This window comes from Eurosta solidaginis, chromosome 5 (assembly GCF_040869045.1).
Source record: "Eurosta solidaginis isolate ZX-2024a chromosome 5, ASM4086904v1, whole genome shotgun sequence".
Taxonomy (NCBI): Eukaryota; Metazoa; Arthropoda; class Insecta; order Diptera; family Tephritidae; genus Eurosta; species Eurosta solidaginis.
In genome coordinates this window covers 273237005-273255114 of record NC_090323.1, presented here as the reverse complement: position 1 = coordinate 273255114, position 18110 = coordinate 273237005, and the positions used below count along the sequence as shown (strand labels likewise).

The following is an 18110-nucleotide window of genomic DNA, read 5'->3' as shown; positions in this document are numbered from 1 at the left end:
GCAGGTATTATTTTCCCGTAAAACCCAGTTTCTTATTCTATGACCAGTGATATAATAAAACGCTTGGGGTAAGACTATATAAATAGAGAACAAAGCTAAAAATTAATCATAACAAAGACGGAGTGCGTTGAAGTAAAACCAACCGCACTGTACTAAATTTTCCTATATCGTCAACTAGTTACGGCTATTTCACGAAATGCACTCTTTGAAGTTTGGCTAAAAAGCAAAGATGGAGAAACGGACAAAACCATATTTTGAGTATAATGGGAAGAGATGTGGATCATTCAAAATTAAAATAATACATAATCAAGCTACCTTATAATATTCGTAAGAGAAGGGCATGTTGTTTTCGATCTACAAGTAGATTTATTGAGAAAAACTGTGAATGGTTATTGGAAAATCTGGATTCTTTTGAAAAGGTTTCATACAATACTTTCATGAATAGGATGTGGATTCCAAATAAAGCTTTTGACCACTATGTGACAGAGACCAGGGTACTATATATTTATCGTAATATGCTTGGTACAATATGCCAGTCAGCGTACCTAAAATTCTGTTTCATGGAAAGAGTATAATTGTGTCTGCTACTCTTCTTCTTTTTATTTATAATTATGGATTTCGATTCAGTTTTTACAAATATATGTACCTATGTTGTGTTTGACTTTGAAAATAAAATTTTTTAAATATTAATCAAAAGCCTCTAGGCTAAAGTAAAGAAATCTAAACAATTTTTATTTATTTTGGAACTGGAAAATTCTTTTAAAGTAGAAAATATGATTATGTGAAATTTCACCTTATATGAGGGCAAGGAGAAAAAGTGGGCGGATCACACCCATTTTTATTCTCAAATCAGATTTAGGTACACTGCAAAATTTCAAATGAATCGCTCCATTGGTTTGGCTGTTATAAATTTTGGCATCCTAAAAGTGAAAAAAGTTACACTGTGCGTAGGTTAGCAGCGATATATAAAACAGACTAGCGTTTCTTCTGCTTCACATCACTAAACCGATCTTATGACAGTTACCGAAAGACAATTTTTGAAGTCCCGGAAATTTCGATATCTAATTTGGATTTAAGGTCAAAAGCAAAAATAAGAAGGGCGCATTGCCAAGAAAATTAAGCTAAGTTCACTACGTTTAATATCTTTTTAAATTGCATGTACATTTTGAAGGTATCACAGAAGCTTTTGCATTTGAGAGGTATCAGCAGATGTCGTTATTAAAAATGATTTAAACTCCATCCTATCACTTGAAACACTAGGAATTCTCCTTGCAGCATTTCTTATGGCATTTTTCTAAAGACATAAAGTTGCAACTTGTTGCTATGGTTTCTTTAGAATTTCAACTTCTCTAGCATAAAAGCGGTGAAAGGATTTTTCGTGACTGATCAAAGTGTTAAGGAAAATGCTAATGGCCAATATCTCCTACGACACTTAAGCTTCAAATTTTGGAGATTTTGTACATATGTCAGCCATATGTTATGCCCGATATTGCGTTTACCTTTAAGTGTCCATCAAATCTTATCTGTACGAAGTAATCCGTCTGAAAATAGCACGGTTACTGTATCACTAATAAATGAAAGGAGAAAAATATATTATGTACAGCAAAAATATCAAACTTGAAAAGCTAAGCAAATAACATTGCGAAACAGGAGATATCTACGTTTGGTCATAATTTAAGCTTTCTTGTTCCCTCAACTAGCACTGTCACTCCCCGAAAAGATATACAGTGGAAGGACTGGTGTGTAAACTTAAATGTGGAGCAAAGTATGTAATTATAAATTTTAAGTTATGATGCCGCAGTTTATGGTGCGCTATGTCTTATGCAATACAGTCTTTTAAAAAAATGTAAGGCGCCATAGCTTTCGAAGAGATTTTAGGCCGAGCTTCTCTTTCAATTTGCTTCGTGCTCCTTTTAATTTTTACTACGAATTGGGTACGGACTTACTTGTTTTATGCCGACTTCGAACGGCATCTGCAAAGCAGTGAGCTTTCACTAAGAGCTTTTCATGGCATAAATACACTCTGAGTGCTTGCCAAAGACTGGCGAGGGGCGACCGCGCTTAGAAAAATTTTCTTCTAATAAAAAAAAATTTGTTTCTAAAATTTTGACGTTGTTTTCCCGGGGCGTGAACACAGGATCTTCGGTATGGTAGGCGGAGCACGCTACCACCACACCACTGCGGCCGCAGTCTTATGGACGCAGAAGAAATGAGGTAAAACTGAATGTTGAAAGGGCAAGTATCTACATTACAATGACCATTGGCATAAACTTGTTTACCTACAAACATACATGCATAGCAGTGCATTTCTGTAAATCAAGCATTTATTTATTACAAAAAGAATAAAAATTGTAGAAAGACTTGCATTCAATCATTAAAAGCGTATGCCAAAGAAAAAAACCGGCAGAATATTAATTTTAATGGTAATCATCGCAAAAAAATTTATATATGAAATTGCTTGTTTGGGACACATTTAGCCACAGCTTTCTTGTTTGTAGTCCATAGGAAATGATGACAAAAAGCTGTAACTATCTTTTGGTATTTACTGAATTTTGATTATGAATATGTATGTGTTAAGGTATCGAGTCCCGATAATCCCGTGGCTGCCGATCCATTTTACCATCCCGGGACTATATTTATTAAAATCCCGGGATTCTGGGATGTTTTTGGGATTTCATATTGTAAATTTAAAAAACTTTAACTGATTAATGATGCCCCTGTTTTTTATGTTTGGAAGACCTAACTTTAAATCAAAGGAAATTATTTTTTTTCGGGTAAAGCACAGCCTTCTTTAGACGTTACAAAACTCAATGATTTGATTTCAAAGGAAATAGACATTTTCCACCCGGTGGATATCGTGGTGCACATTTAGAACTGATGTATAATACGCTATCAACAATTTCCTCTACTAGTGTGGAGTCTGAATGACGTTTCTCAAAAATCTAGTCTTTCAGATGATACTTCATTTCCTTTAATATGCTAAGGAGATTTAAAAAAAATAAATGTTTTCAATTGGCTGAATTTTCATGTGTTAAAGTGTACAAGACAAATTATTTAGTTTTGGTTAAAACGAAACAAATTTTTTATTATTTGTTTATAAAACTTATCTTGGATTATTTTTACAACATTGGACTGAATAAATCGACTGCTGAGTAGAATAATACTATATCTCGGTCGCCGTTTGGAAAATGCCCTATTTCAGGAAACGTTTATATAACACACTATTTCATAATTTTTCTCAAAAACGCCCTATTTCAGAATTCGGTTGAAAAACGCCCTATCCCAGAATTTATTTCATAAAAAAACACAGCAAATGTCAAAATGTATTGGATTTAATCTCAGACAGGGCGTTCTTTAACCAAATTTTGATATATGGCGTTTTTGAAACAAATTCTGAAATAGGGCATACACGTTTTCTGAGATAGGGCGCTTTCGAAGCAGCAGCCCAGATATGCTGATAGTCCACTCCGCAGTCGAAATATTTATGTTTAACTACTCGTATGCATTTACGTCACATCACTATTATTGAATCAAAATCCAATAATAACCCCGAGATTGTCATTTTCAAATCCCGAAATTGCAAAAGATCTTCGGGATTTTATGGCTTAGTATGTGTCTAATTTTATATCAATGAGACGAGTAAATGGATCTTTGAGGATTCTCACAGTGCGAGGACAACCTATTTTTACTTAAAGACCACGCTTTGTAATCAGACATAATGAGTTATAAAAAGTATTTTTTACGAAAAGGACGTTCCAGCAATATAAAAACGAAGGTTAAATAAAGAAATTATGAAGGAAATCACATTTTTACAGGGTCATCCTCACAAAAAATTGTCCAAACTCTAGGCGAACATTTTCACTTTTTTCTTTGAAACACCCTAAAGTGTATGTGTATGAAACTTATTTATTTTAAGGAAAGTAAAGATAAGCAAATCAAGAAATCGCAAACGTGCTATGAGAATTAGTATTTCACATTAGATGACTCATCCACACAAACACTACAAGTGCATTTGCTTTGCACATTCAGCATTTTTATAGAGCACATTCGCGCATTCGTACTTACACACTCTTACACGTATGATATGAATAGTTTTGCAAAATTTGCAACATCGCCTAACAGGCTAATGCAATTTTTCTGGTTCCGCTCCTTGCTTGCTGGCTGTGTCCCTCAGCGGCACTGCTTGACACTTTTAATTTGTCAATGTTCTGACATGAATGAATGCATTAGAGTTGCGAATAGAAGGAGTCGGCGCATGATGACAACAGCAACAGCTGCAACGCCAATTACAAAATGTTTTGGGGAACTCAACCGCCAAGCTCATCGAATAAATTTAACGCTATCATGTGCGTTTTCTTACGAGGCTCATACACTTGTCCGTTGGGAGTTTCCAAAGTTATGGACGCACTCTTTTGAATATAAAACCTATACCAGGCCTTGGTTCAGAAAATTTTGAAACATCCGCAACCGCCTATCCAACTCAATCACAAAGAAAATAATTACTGGCGCCATTTACCTCCTAGGAGATTTAGGCCGATTTTTTTCCGCGTTCTCCTTTTAATTTTCCCTACGAAACCTACATGTTTTATGCTGACTCCGAGCAGATCAATTTTAACTGAGAAGTTTTAATGGCAGTAATACACTCGGAGTGTTTGTCTGCCAAGGAGCGATCCCGTTTAGAAAATTTGATTTCACATTGAAAAAACCTTTCGAAATGTTCGATGTTACTTTGCCCAGCACTTCAGCCCAGGACCTTTGGTGCAGTAGGCGGAGCACGATACTATCACATGGGTTACGTTAGTTTGAACTAGCTGGTCCATGAGGACCACACTGTTTCCAGAAGTTTGTTTAATGGACAAACTGAAAAACCCTCTCAAAAACCAGAGCCTATATTATAAAATAACTCCGATCTCTTGGCAGATACTAGAAGCTCTCTAGGACCTATGCCACTTGCTGCTTCTAGATCTAAAAGCTGCATCACTCCTAATAGGTAGTCTTAGCCTGGCAAGCGCAGGACACGAGCATAAAAAGTGCTAAACCGTTTCCTTCTCCAACCCGCACTTCTTACATCTGTTATCATTGACTAAGCCTAATTCAAAAGCATGTGACGCCGGAAGGCAGTGTCCAGCCAGAATACCCGTCATAAGTCCACATTCCTCTGTTTTTAATGATAAGAGTAACTTTGTTAGTCTAAGGTTGTAAGACCTACACATGATCTTCGACACTTTACAGCTCCGCGCTTTGGTGCACGCGTTTCCCGCTTGGGCGATCATGTGCAACACTCACCTCCTCTCAATCTCATCTACTCTAATTGGCACGTCTACGAAGCATCCTTCGAGGAACGCGTCCTTTTTAGCTAGCTCATCCGCTTTTTCATTCCCATCTATTCCCATTGCCCTGGGAGCCAATATAAATATATACTTCTCCCTATTACGATTCTTACACTGTAATCAACTTTTAGGCGTTCTCTTTGCAAGATTATTACTTTAATTGCTGCTTGGCTGTCAATATATGTAAGTAGTTTAAGCTTTTGGTTACGGCTACTACTTCCGCCATAAGACATTACAATTATCTGGCAGCTCGTGGGATCTGTTTATTTCACATATTTCCTTTAAATAAAACAGCAGTTTTTGGGCCACAAAGTAGCTGCTTACACACACGTTTTATTGCTGATTACACTGCGTGACAAAAAAAGTAAACTGAAGGTACCAAGCATACAAAGACATCATACCCAAAATGTTCAATACACCATCAAAATCTGGAGTTAGGGATCGAACCCCCTTTTCGAAGTTTACGGAATATATTGCCCTGTAGAATTTTTCCTATTTATTCTATCAACACGAGTTTGATGGCGTTGCAAATACGACATTTCTCCGTTTATAATCTAGTGTGATAAATGCTAGAAAAACTGTAAAAATTATATAGAATGTAAATTTTTTTTAAATATTTTCACCTTGGTGCATGGGGAGGCAAGTAGGCCTAGATCCTGTGTGCTTGTTAAAAAAGAGATTAAAGCTTTTATTCTCTCTAATTTCAGCAATGCTGACGTAACCACGGTCTGCCTCGAGCGAGGAAGTAATGAAATGTGGGTGGTCTCAGCGTACATGCCCCACGGGGACGTAGTGGGACCACCACCTGCGATACTGGGTGAAATCACCGCTGAAGCAAGGCGGAGAGGTGTTGGCGTGATCATCGGTGCCGATGCAAATGCCCATCATAGCATTTGGGGAAGCTCGGATACCAACACTAGAGGTGAGTCTTTATTTACTTTTATTGTAGATGAGGGACTTTGTATATGTAATAGGGGGAATGACCCGACTTTTATTACTGCGTTAAGGGAGGAGGTCCTGGACCTCACCCTGGTTAGTAGAGAACTGGAAGGTCGGATATCTGGATGGAGGGTTCTCAACGAGCACTCCTTCTCTGATCACCGATATATTCAGTTCTCAGTGAACGAAGAACGTCCCGGTAAAATATCTTTTAGGAACCCTAAAAGTACTAACTGGGACTTGTATTGTAGGAAGCTGGGAGAGCTACTGCCTGCGGTGCCTATCATTAGTTCGGGCCTGTCCGAATCTGAGATAGACGTTCTGGTGGAAAACTTCACCTCGGCAAGCAATAGCGCCTTTCAGCTGTCCTGCCCATTGAAAACTTACAGGGGGAAGGGCAAGCCGCCCTGGTGGTCGGATTCTCTTGACGACCTAAGAGCGTCCAGTCGGCGGCTCTTCAACAGAGCCAGGAGGAGTAAATTACCCTCCGACTGGGAGCTCTATAAGGTGAGTCTGGGGATTTATAAATATGAAATAAGGATAGCCAAGCGAGATGCATGGCAAAGCTTCTGCGAAAACGTAGAAGGCTGCAATGAATCCGCGAGATTTAGAAAAATACTCTCTAGGAACCCCGCTCCTCTGGGGTATCTGAGAGATGATGGTGGGGACTGGTCGATGAGTAGCGAGGAGTCCCTAAGGCTTTTACTGGACAATCATTTTCCCGATGTCCCAGTTGCGCAGGGATCTTCGCCTGCATGGTCGGCGGTCGTTGGCCATGCAGAAGTGCCTGCCATTCCAATACGGGAAAGTCAGATAACCTGGGCTATAGGGTCGTTCAAGCCCTATAAGTCTCCGGGCCCGGATGGAATCATTCCTGCGCAGCTTCAAAGGTCTTTGGGGATTTCCTGCCGCTGGTTGGCCATCATATATACTAACTGCCTCAGGCTTAACTATATCCCGAAGTCTTGGCACACGGTTAGGGTTATTTTCATTCCGAAGGCCGGCAGAAGCTCTCATGTATCACCTAAGGATTTCAGGCCAATCAGTCTCTCGTCGTTTCTTCTTAAGACGTTTGAGCGGTTGATTGACCTGTACCTACGGGAAAGGATACCTCGGGGGTTACTGTCGGCTTCACAACATGCGTACTGCAAGGGCAGATCGACGGAAACGGCTCTCCATTCGATTGTAAAGCAAATAGAGGGGTCCCTAGAACACAAAGAGTATGCTCTGGGTGCCTTTCTAGACATCGAGGGAGCTTTTAACAATGTCTTACCGGGGTCAATCGAAAGAGCTCTGGTGGGTTTAGGAGTCGAGGCGGCTCTGGTTGAATTTATTAGCAAACTTCTATGCGGCAGAATTGTCGCAGCGGAGTGGGGAGGGCCCATAATTAAGAGGAAGGTGTGCAGGGGCACGCCACAGGGGGGTGTCCTATCTCCTCTCCTCTGGGTTGTGGTAGTCAACGAGCTTCTTGCGGAGCTGGAAGCCAATGGTTGTCGGGTGGTTGCCTATGCAGATGACCTCGCTATCCTAGTCAGAGGCAAATTTCTGGGCGCCCTGCGCGATGTTCTTCAGGGCTACCTGGATACTGTGGCTAGGTGGGCTGAATCATGTGGATTGGCGGTCAACCCGGGAAAAACGGAATTGGTCCTTTTCACAAGAAGATATAAGGTGCCCGATTTCAGAACTCCCTCGATTGGAGGGGTACCGTTGGTACTTTCTGATAGGGTTAAATATTTGGGGATTGTTTTGGACAAGAAACTGTCCTGGAGACCCAATGTGGAAGATCGGGCCAGGAAGGCCGCCATTGCCTTGTACTGCTGCAGAGGAGCTATCGGAAAGAGATGGGGACTCTCGCCAAGAATAGTACACTGGCTGTATGAGATGGTGGTCAAACCGATTCTGCTATATGGGGTGCTGGTCTGGTGGAAAGCACTGGACACGGCGAGCACCTCCAAAATGTTAGTGTCAGTGCAACGGACGGCGCTGATCGGTATCAGTAGCGCTCTCAGAACAACGCCTACCTTGGCACTGAACGTCATGCTGAACATATACCCAGTAGATATTGCGGGAAAGGCGGCCGCGGCAAGGTCGTTGGTCAGGCTTCGTGATATGGGATATAGACTTTCTGACCGCGGACACTCTAGCCTTCTTACCAGTTTCGACTTCATCCCGGACAGAACGGACTACTGTATGCCGATAACAGCTCCCTATACAACCTTCACCCCAGTTATTCCAGAGAGAGAGGATTGGGGAAGAGGAATTATCTGGGGCATGGGACCGGTTAACTTGTTCACGGATGGGTCAAAGCTGGATGGAAAGGTTGGTGGGGGGGTCTTTTGTCAAGAGCTAAATTTAAGCCGCAAGTTTAAGTTGGCTGATCACTGCAGTGTATTCCAAGCGGAAATTGCTGCGCTTAAGGATGCGGTGGATGGAATGCTATCCAGTGCTACCACGGTTAGGGAATTTAATATCTACTCTGATAGCCAATCGGCTATCAAGGCCTTGAGCTCAACTACAGTGCGATCGAGGGTGGTCTGGGAGTGCCTGACCTCGCTTGCGATTGCATCGAATTATTTTACAATTAAGATTATCTGGGTCCCGGGCCATAGTGATATCCCGGGTAACTGTCAAGCGGATCTCTTAGCCCGCATCGGTACAACTGAACCGGATGAAGATGGCTGTAGGGACTTCGGGATCCCGCTGGCCACCTGTGGATTGCTCCTCCATAGCTGGGCCTCGAATCAGCTCAGCAAACGTTGGGCGGATACCACGTCTTGCAGGGTAGCAAGATCTTTCTGGCCGAAAGTGGATGGTAGGAGGTCTGCTGAAATAATTGGGTTCACTAAGGCTCACCTATCAATGGTCAGTGGGGTTTTGACAGGGCACTGTCCCATGGGTATCCATGCGGTACGTCTCAATATACTGGAAACTCCATCCTGCTGCAGCTGTATGGAGGATGATGAGGTGGAATCACCAAATCACTTTATGCTTGATTGTCCAGCTTTTGCCAGAATTAGGCGAAAGTACTTCGGTCGCGACTCACTTGGATCTCCCGAGGATATATCCAAAGTTGAGATCGGTATCATTCGGAGCTTTATCGTTGCTACCCAACGATTCTCTAAGTAGCTGGATCTAGGTCACCGTTATTTTTGGTGTATGTGGTATCACAACGGACCTTCGTGTTGTCCAAGTGAGCTATCCTTATCAGGGCAGCTACCACCTAACCTATCCTATCCTATTTTAAATAACAGCTTTCTCTAATAACTTTTTAAGCAATCGTAAATGTTAAATGACGTTTTCAACGATATATGACTTTTTTATAAACACGTAGGCATTACTAGGATATTTTACTTTAATCAATTTCAACTGTGAAATATGCGTACTACAATATTTTAGTAATGTATGCTATAATGAATTGATTTTTTACATTTTAAGGGCAAGAGAACTTGTTTAAGGTAAAAACTCAGGATCTTCGCTGCTTTCGTCATTATCTTCTACACAATTTAGCAAATGTGGCACTCATGCTGGCACTTTTGAAATATCAGTTTATTTTCGGAGGGAGGTGAATTTAAATTTAGGTATATTCAAGGCGAATCCATACCAGGTGGTGGCAAAGCGCGTTCAACCAATTCGCCGTACAGAATAATGTCAAGTCAAAAGAAAATTTTCATTGATTAACTGACATGTTGCAGTACAAGGCGTTGTATGGAAAATTATCAAGAAGAAGCAATCAGCTGTTGGGATAACATCACCTGGTACTGAATTCGCCTTGGGTACATTTGATTATTGAATACAAAAACATTTAAAAAGCAATATACATATCGGCACTCTGATGTTTGTGAGTGTACCTAGCCTGTAGCAGTAATATAGGAGTATTACATTACACAGTGCTACAAAAAAAAATATCTCAAGCACTTTTGTAGCGACCTAGTGTTCGTCGTAGGTCTTGATGAGTAGATCAAGATACCGTGTTTCAAAATTTTCTAACCCCGAAATTTTCAAGTTATTGTTGAAAAACTGTTTTTCTTGTACCTCGCGCATTCAAAAATTCGTTACTCCGTAATTTTTCCATCAATTTTTGATTGCTTAATAGTTTTGGAAAGATAGGGCTTCAAAAATATATATATCTGTCTACACTTTTTATAGCAAATTTTTGCGATTTTTTAAAAGTTTTCTAAAATTTTCTCGTTTTTTTTTAATTTTTCAAGGTTTGACGGCTTTTTAATGTACCATTTCTTTAATGAATTATATTTTTTCTTGAAGAGATTGAGAGAATATTCTCTTTCGAGTAAAAAAAGTACTGGTTGATCAAATTCGGTTGAGAATTGTTGAAATGACAACACATTTTGTGAACAAGAAAATTCTGCTCTCATCGTAGGTCGATATCGCGCCATGTCAGGATTGAATGTATGATTTCAGTATATTTTCGGCGTTGTTTTGAGCATTCTCTATGCTTCGTTTAACCTTTTTTTTATGATTTAAATTATGATTTTTATGATTAAAATTCTTCCGATATTATTTATATACTTATTTTTTTATTTTTTTGATTTCATAAATTTTATTCCTTGAAAAAATCTTATTAACAGTTTTTATATTCAGGCTTCAATCAATAATATTGATATTTTCCTTTTTTATTATATATACACATGAAAAGAAATATTTTCATCACATTCAATTTCTCATTATTGTCAACTTTACAGGTTGGGCCACAAATACGAAAAAAATTTTCTGATACGGAATTTTTCGAAAAATTGAATAACGTAGAGCAAAGAGCATGGGCGAGTTTTATTTCTCTATGCAACAACTATTTGGGAAATAACAGAAGCGCCAATTACGTAGAAATAGTGAATGAGTTTCTAGAGGCTTATGGGCAGATGGGGTGCAGAATGTCAATCAAAGTCCATTTTCTGCATTCACATTTGGATTTCTTCCCTGATAATCTTGGACAATTCAGTGACGAACAGGGAGAACGGTTCCATCAGGAACTATTAGAAATCGAAAAACGCTTTGTCGGAAAAAGTCAGATCAGAATGCTGGCAAATTATTGCTGGTCTCTAAAACGCGATACTGAAGATGTGGCTTATAAACGTAGAAGATCTAGCAAACATTTTTAACAGCTATCGAAATTCGAGGTTTTTTTTTTATATTAAGTACATAAAATAAAACACAATTTTATGTAAATATATTTGCAACTATTTATTTCTTTAATTTTTCTCTCCAACGTAGGAGCGAAATAAAATTACTCGGAGATATATAAATAAATAAAAAAATCGAAATTGTTTAAATAATTAAAGTCAATAATTGGAATTTTGTTATAACAAAAAATAATTGGTGGAATTAAAGAAACGATAAGAATGCTCAATATGATGGCAGCGATATACCGAAATCATACAATTAATCCTGACCCGACGCGATTGTACAATGAGAGCAGAATTTTCTTGTTCACAAAAAGTCTTGTTATTTAAAGAATTCTCAACCGAATTTAATCAACCAGCACTTTTTTACTCGAGATAGAATATTCTCTATATCTCTTTAAGAAAAAAAAAATTTTCATTAAAGAAATGATACATTAAAAAGCCGTCAAACTTTGAAAAATTAAAAAAAAACCAGAAAATTTTAGATAACTTTTAAAAAAGTTGGTGATGGTAGCGCGCTCCGCCTACCACACCGTATGCCTTGGGTTCGCACCCCGGGCAAAGCAACATCAAAATTTTAGAAATAAGGTTTTTTAATTAGAAGATAATTTTTCTAAGCGGGGTCGCCCCTCGGCAGTGTTTGGCAAGCGCTCCGGGTGTATTTCTGCCATGAAAAGCTCTCAGTGAAAACCCATCTGCCTTGCAGATGCCGTTCGGAGTCGGCTTAAAACATGTAGGTCCCGTCCGGCCAATTTGTAGGGAAAATCAAGAGGAGCACGACGCAAATTGGAAGAGAAGCTCGGCCTTAGATCTCTTCGGAGGTTATAGCGCCTTACATTTATTATTATTTTTTTTTTTAAATCTCAAAAATTTGCTATATATTTGCTATCTCCGGCATTGAAGGCAACCACAAGATTATGCTTAATATTTTATGCAAAGAGTCAAAAGGCTTTAAGGTGGTACATTTTAACGCGCGTAGCCTTAGTGGTGGCAAAATCGATTATGTAAGGAGCATTTTTGAAGAGTTGGATATTGATGTCATATGTGTTTCAGAAACGTGGTTTACATCTGATATTCCTGACTTTTATTATAATATACCTAATTTTAAACTCGTACGACATGACCGAACTAGTAAGAAAGGGGGAGGCGTTGCAATTTATTGCAAATCTAGCCTTAATATAAAAATTCTATCAACATCGGATAGCCTAGAAACCGAATTTATTGTTGCTGAAATTTCAGATGGCATTGCAAAGGTACTAGTTGCTTGTGTATATAACCCTCATAAGTGTTTAATATTAGATAATTTTTTTACTGAGCTGTCTGCGTTTTTACTTGAATATGAACGATATGTTATATGTGGAGACTTTAACGTAAATCTTCTTGTGAAAGACCCGTATTCCACGGAGCTATTGGACCATGTCTCTACTGCAGGCCTTGAAGTAGTTAACATGACTATACCAACAAGGTACTCCGATAATTGTAATTCCTCGCTGTTGGACCTTGTAATCACCTCTAATCTTGACCATGTCCTTAAATTTGACCAAATGTGTTTTGTCTCTGACCATGATCTTCTTTTTTGTGAATTTGATGTTGCTTTTAACTATTCTCCTGAAAATGTTAACTTTTTGTATCGTGATTTGAAAAATGTTAACGTTGGTATACTTTTCAATGACCTGTCTAATATTAACTGGGATGATTGCTGGTTTCTACCGTCACTAGATGAAAAACTTGATTTTTTAAATAAGACTTTAAACAATGTTTTTTGTAGTCATGTTCCTCTTCGTAGTGCTCATGTTAAGAATGTCTTGTCCCTGGTACAATCATAGTGTTAAGTTAGCTAATAAAGTGCGTAATAGGCTTCTCTCAAAGTGGAGGAGAATCAAAACTGATGTTGCTTGGGCACACTACAAGGCCGCCCGAAACAGAGCTACTGCCATAACCAGAGAGGCCAAGCGTAAATTATGCAATTTTAAGTTGAACCCTTCGCTTTCATCTAAAGATTTATGACGCAATCTTAGAAACTTGAATGTACATGGAAGACTGAAGTCAGAATGTAGTATTGATCCCAATGTACTAAATGAATATTTTAATAGCGCAAGTAAAAACAGTGAAAGTCCTCCGGCGCAAGACTTCACAGTGCAACATGAGCTGAGTGAGGAGTTCAATTTCGTTGGTGTCACTGAGACAGAAGTTGTTACTTCAGTCATGGCCATTAAGTCCAATGCAGTTGGAGAGGACGGAATTTCCTTAAAATTCGTCAAGCTGGTATTGCCTTTCATCCTGGAAACGCTAACACATGTAATTAATCATATTTTCACTGTCTCATCTTTTCCTTCTGCATGGAAAATGGCTATCATAATCCCTGTTGCGAAGAAGAATACTCCCACTAACCCTTCTGATTACAGGCCGATAAGTATTTTGCCGACCTTTTCTAAAGTGTGTGAGTCTTTAATGGCCTCTCAAATATTGTCGTTCATACAAAGACATAATCTTTTGTTTCCTTTACAGTCAGGGTTTAGACCTAAGCATAGCTGTGCTACAGCTATGATGAAAATAATGGACGACATTCGTATAAAATTTGATGATGGAGATCTGACTCTTCTTTGCCTTTTGGATTTGTCTAAGGCATTTGACTTGGTAAGCCATGATCTACTTTGTAAAAAGCTGAAATACTACTTTGCATTTTCAAATAGTGCCGTTAAACGTATGGCCAGCTATCTTACAGGAAGATCTCAAAGGGTAAAGGGTAGAGCTGGGTCTTCTTTGTCAAGTGGTGTTGGATCCGGAGTTCCACAGGGGTCTATACTTGGTCCGCTCTTGTTTAGTCTTTTTGTTAATGATGTGTTCTCTGTGTGCCAGTATGTCAGTCTGCATGCCTATGCTGATGAAATTCAGTTGTATTTGTCCAGTCGAATTGGTCTTGTCGAGGATTTGTGCTTTAAAATAAACTGTGATCTGCTAGCCATTTCCGAATGGGCCCGGAAAAATTGTCTCCGTCTAAACGCGTCCAAGTCGTATGTGTTACCCATCAGTAATAATACTGTCCATGTTGAAGATATTCCCAAGCTTTTTGTTGGTAATAACTGTCTCATGTTTACTGACAAGATAAAAAATTTGGGTTTTATTATGAATTCTTCGCTGAGCTGTTCGAACCATATAAACAAAGTTGTAAGCAACGTGTACACTGTTTTGCGCAGGCTAAGTATGTCAGCCTCGTTTACACCGTTAGACATAAGAAAAAAATTAGCTGTGCAATTAATTCTACCTCATATTACTTATTCCGATCTTGTATACAGTACGCTGGACTCTGTCTCTTCTCATAAAATTCTAGTGCTGTTCAATAATGTTACCCGCTACGGTCTACGGCTTAAAGCCACATCTCCTTGTGGAAGAATAAACTTCTGGTATGCAGTATCTTAGATTATCTTGCAGCTACGAACTGTATATTCCTGTATAAGCTTATTGAATTCAAAACTCCTAGCTATCTTTACAAGAAGCTAAAATTCACAAGATCTAATAGGCATCATAATTTAATTCTCCCTAAGTACTCCTACTTATCTTCTTCGCGGTTGTTCTTTGTTCACGCTGTGAGACTATGGAACTCCATTCCTGAATCTATTAAGGCAATCATAAATCGAGGTAACTATAAGATCGTTATACAGAATTACTTTGGAACTAATGGGTAAATGTAACTGCGGTTCAGCTCCATCCTATTTCTATTTCTATCTCAGTGTGCTATTCTAAGTCCTTACTTCTTTGACGTAAAATCTTTCTCCAACAAATACCATATTTAATTCTCAAACATTCTAATATAAACATACGCAATTAGTTATATATAAATATTTTTAAGTTATTATTTTTTATAATTCCTGTATTTACCTATAAGTTGATTTACTATAAAAGACTATGTCTTAACGATACAGCCATTCTTTACTATATAAATAAATAAATAAAATAAATAAATAAAATAAAAGTGTAGACAAATATATGTATATATTTTTGAATCCCTATATTACAGCTTTCCAAAACTGTTAAGCAATCAAAAATTGATGGAAAACTAACTGAGTAACGAATTTTTGAATGTGCGAGGTACAAGAAACACAGTTTTTTAACAATAACTCAAAAATTTCGGGGTGTTAGAAAATTTTGAAACACGGCATCTTGATCTACTACTCATTAAGACCTACAACGGACACTAGGTCGCTATTAAAGTGCCAAATCAGTGTAGCACAGTGGTATTATTATGGTAATTCTATACGACAGCATAACACTGCTAATACGGGTCCAAACATATCGAAGGAGGTATCAAAAGACGCGTCTTGACCTCGACAACAATAATCCGAAGGCGGAAAATGAAAATATTAAACTCAAAAGATATTAAACTCCGAAAAATGACATCTGAGTGCTTCGAAACCGTGGGTGGGGATCCATAGCATTTTTGCGCAGAACACCTTTCTTCATTGGCGGCCTTCGGCCGCGGTTATAAAAAATTAGCCTGGGTGGGCCCAACACCGGTTTGGAGACCAAAACTATATCCGTGCAAAACACTTATGTTCACAATTTTTTTGTAGGTACTCAAAATCATCAAAATTTTTACAACCACATGAAGATTTTCACTTTCAAATATCTCTTGACAGACCCAAAATTTTTGACCTCCACTTTCGGATTCGCGATCCTGGATCCAAAACGCTTCTTTTAATAACCCTCTTGATGTTTTTGGTATCAAGAGTGTCATGCTGTCGTATAGAATTGCCATTATTATTATTACTAGGTCTGCTAGCATTGCGACCTCTGTGCATATCTATTGTGAATTTTGTATTTGGAGGCTTTTGATGTATCTAAGTACCTATTCAGGTTTTTTACTCCATATCACATAGGGATTAAGAGTCACACCACCTAGATGGGAGAGTCTCTGCCTAGCCAGAGTGACGCATTCGCAGAGAATGTGAACCGGCGTTTGATCCTTCAGCTCACAGAAACTACAAATTTGGGTATCGGATCGGGTTATCGGCGGAGTATTACATATATGCTTGCCAACAAAAGCAAGACAGCACAAAGCAAGTCCCGTCCGCTTTCCTCGTCACATCTTCTTTTTTAAATAACGAGTTTCAGCAATAAAAATATTTGTGTGTTAATAGGACTTACAGTTTCCGGATGTTCTGAAAACTTACCACATATTTTAGTTGATGTTATACTTGTTTAGAATTTACGAATGCTTGATAAAGGAATATACATGGATTATAATTGTATCAATTTTATCTCTGCAGCAACGTTCTTTGTCAAAAATAGGGTTGAACCTTAGTGTATTATTAATTTTTAATACATTCAGTATCCAAATCAAAATAAGTGAAAAGTCCATATGCTGAAAAAATTTCGTTTGTCAGGCAATACTCATGCCGGAACCATACAGATGAAGTGCTCTTTTTCTCTTGTTGAGTGTATTCATTTTTACGTAAGCGTATTTTCAATTCGTATATGTTAATTTTTACAAATTTTTTCTGAAGCATTGCTGTGTGATTTTTATGCCTTCATAGAAAACAGAGAGGTGAAGGAAGTGCCAAATTTTCTTTACCACTATTATTTCATGCAAAAGGAAGAATACTTAGTTCTTTCTTGAGTGTTTAAGCAAATATATATATAATATTAGCAGCTCGTGTTCGACGTTGCTCGCAAAACGGATGTTTATTGTTTACAAAACAATAACAAATTATTTCGATATCTCCCAAACCAACTATGGTTACAAAATTAAAACTACCTTGCATTAATATCCTCGTCAATGCCTATCGTTTGATACCCATATCATATGAACACATTATAGAGTTATCCTGGGCCACATTTTGGTCGATATCTCGCAAACTAAGTTGGATATTGAAATGAAATCAACTCTACATTGAAACCCTCGTCGATAGCTATCGTTTGATTCCCATATCGCATGACCACATTTTATGGTTTCCGTGTCCCACATTTTGGTCGATATCTCAAAAACGTTTCTAAATCTTTGCAGTTCTTTTAGCCTATACCCATGTCGAGCCACCACCAAATGTATGCTCAAAATTTCATCTCAATCTCGAGCTTTGCGGCCCAGAAGAAAACGACTTTCAAAATATATATTAGTATATAGACTAGTATAGATATAGATATATATATATATAAATAATATATGAATATAGTTGATTAACTGCTAATATTCTCTATATCAGCAAACAAATTGGTAGAATATTTCGTGTCTCAGAGGCCGACATATGCAGCTTTTGATTCAAACTTTACTGTTTTCTCTTGGTTGACAGTTTGTTTTACGGAAGCACCCATATATGTACGTGTACACAAAGTTTATGTTTTTTTTTTTGAAGTGGTGCAATGTGCGATGGATGGATGTCTGAGTATGTTTCTGCAAAAATCATAAAAATTTCTTGCAGGCATGTGAAGTGTAGGGTGTGTCTTCGAGCTGCAAATAATAACAACGGTATTGCCAAAGTGCTACTTGATTGATGGAATGTTGCTGATACCAGAAACGGTATAATATAGAGACATTGCATGGACGAAAAATCGTGTGAGGCAAGCTTCACAAAATTCTAGTAGGTCACATTCACCACTTACCACAGCAGAATTTGTTAAACTACCACTGTCTGTATTTGTTATTGAATAATTATTTGTACACTTTTTATTCAGCTAATGTGTTCAGAATTTTAACATTTACTCACCAAAA

The 18110-nt window shown here is 38.2% G+C and overlaps 2 protein-coding genes across 3 annotated transcripts in view; one reads left to right on the top strand and one right to left on the bottom strand.

The window, feature by feature from the left end:
* The window catches only part of slow (slowdown), a 131782-nt gene that overhangs the window by 11626 nt on the left and 102046 nt on the right, over nucleotides 1-18110 (bottom strand). The gene's annotated exons all lie outside the window — the stretch shown is intronic.
* Nucleotides 6211-18110, top strand: part of DopEcR (G-protein coupled receptor DopEcR) — a 237690-nt gene continuing 225790 nt past the window's right edge. The window contains exon 1 of the mRNA XM_067790811.1: nucleotides 6211-6252. The gene's annotated coding sequence lies outside the window, so the exon portion shown is untranslated. The remainder of the gene's footprint in view (nucleotides 6253-18110) is intronic.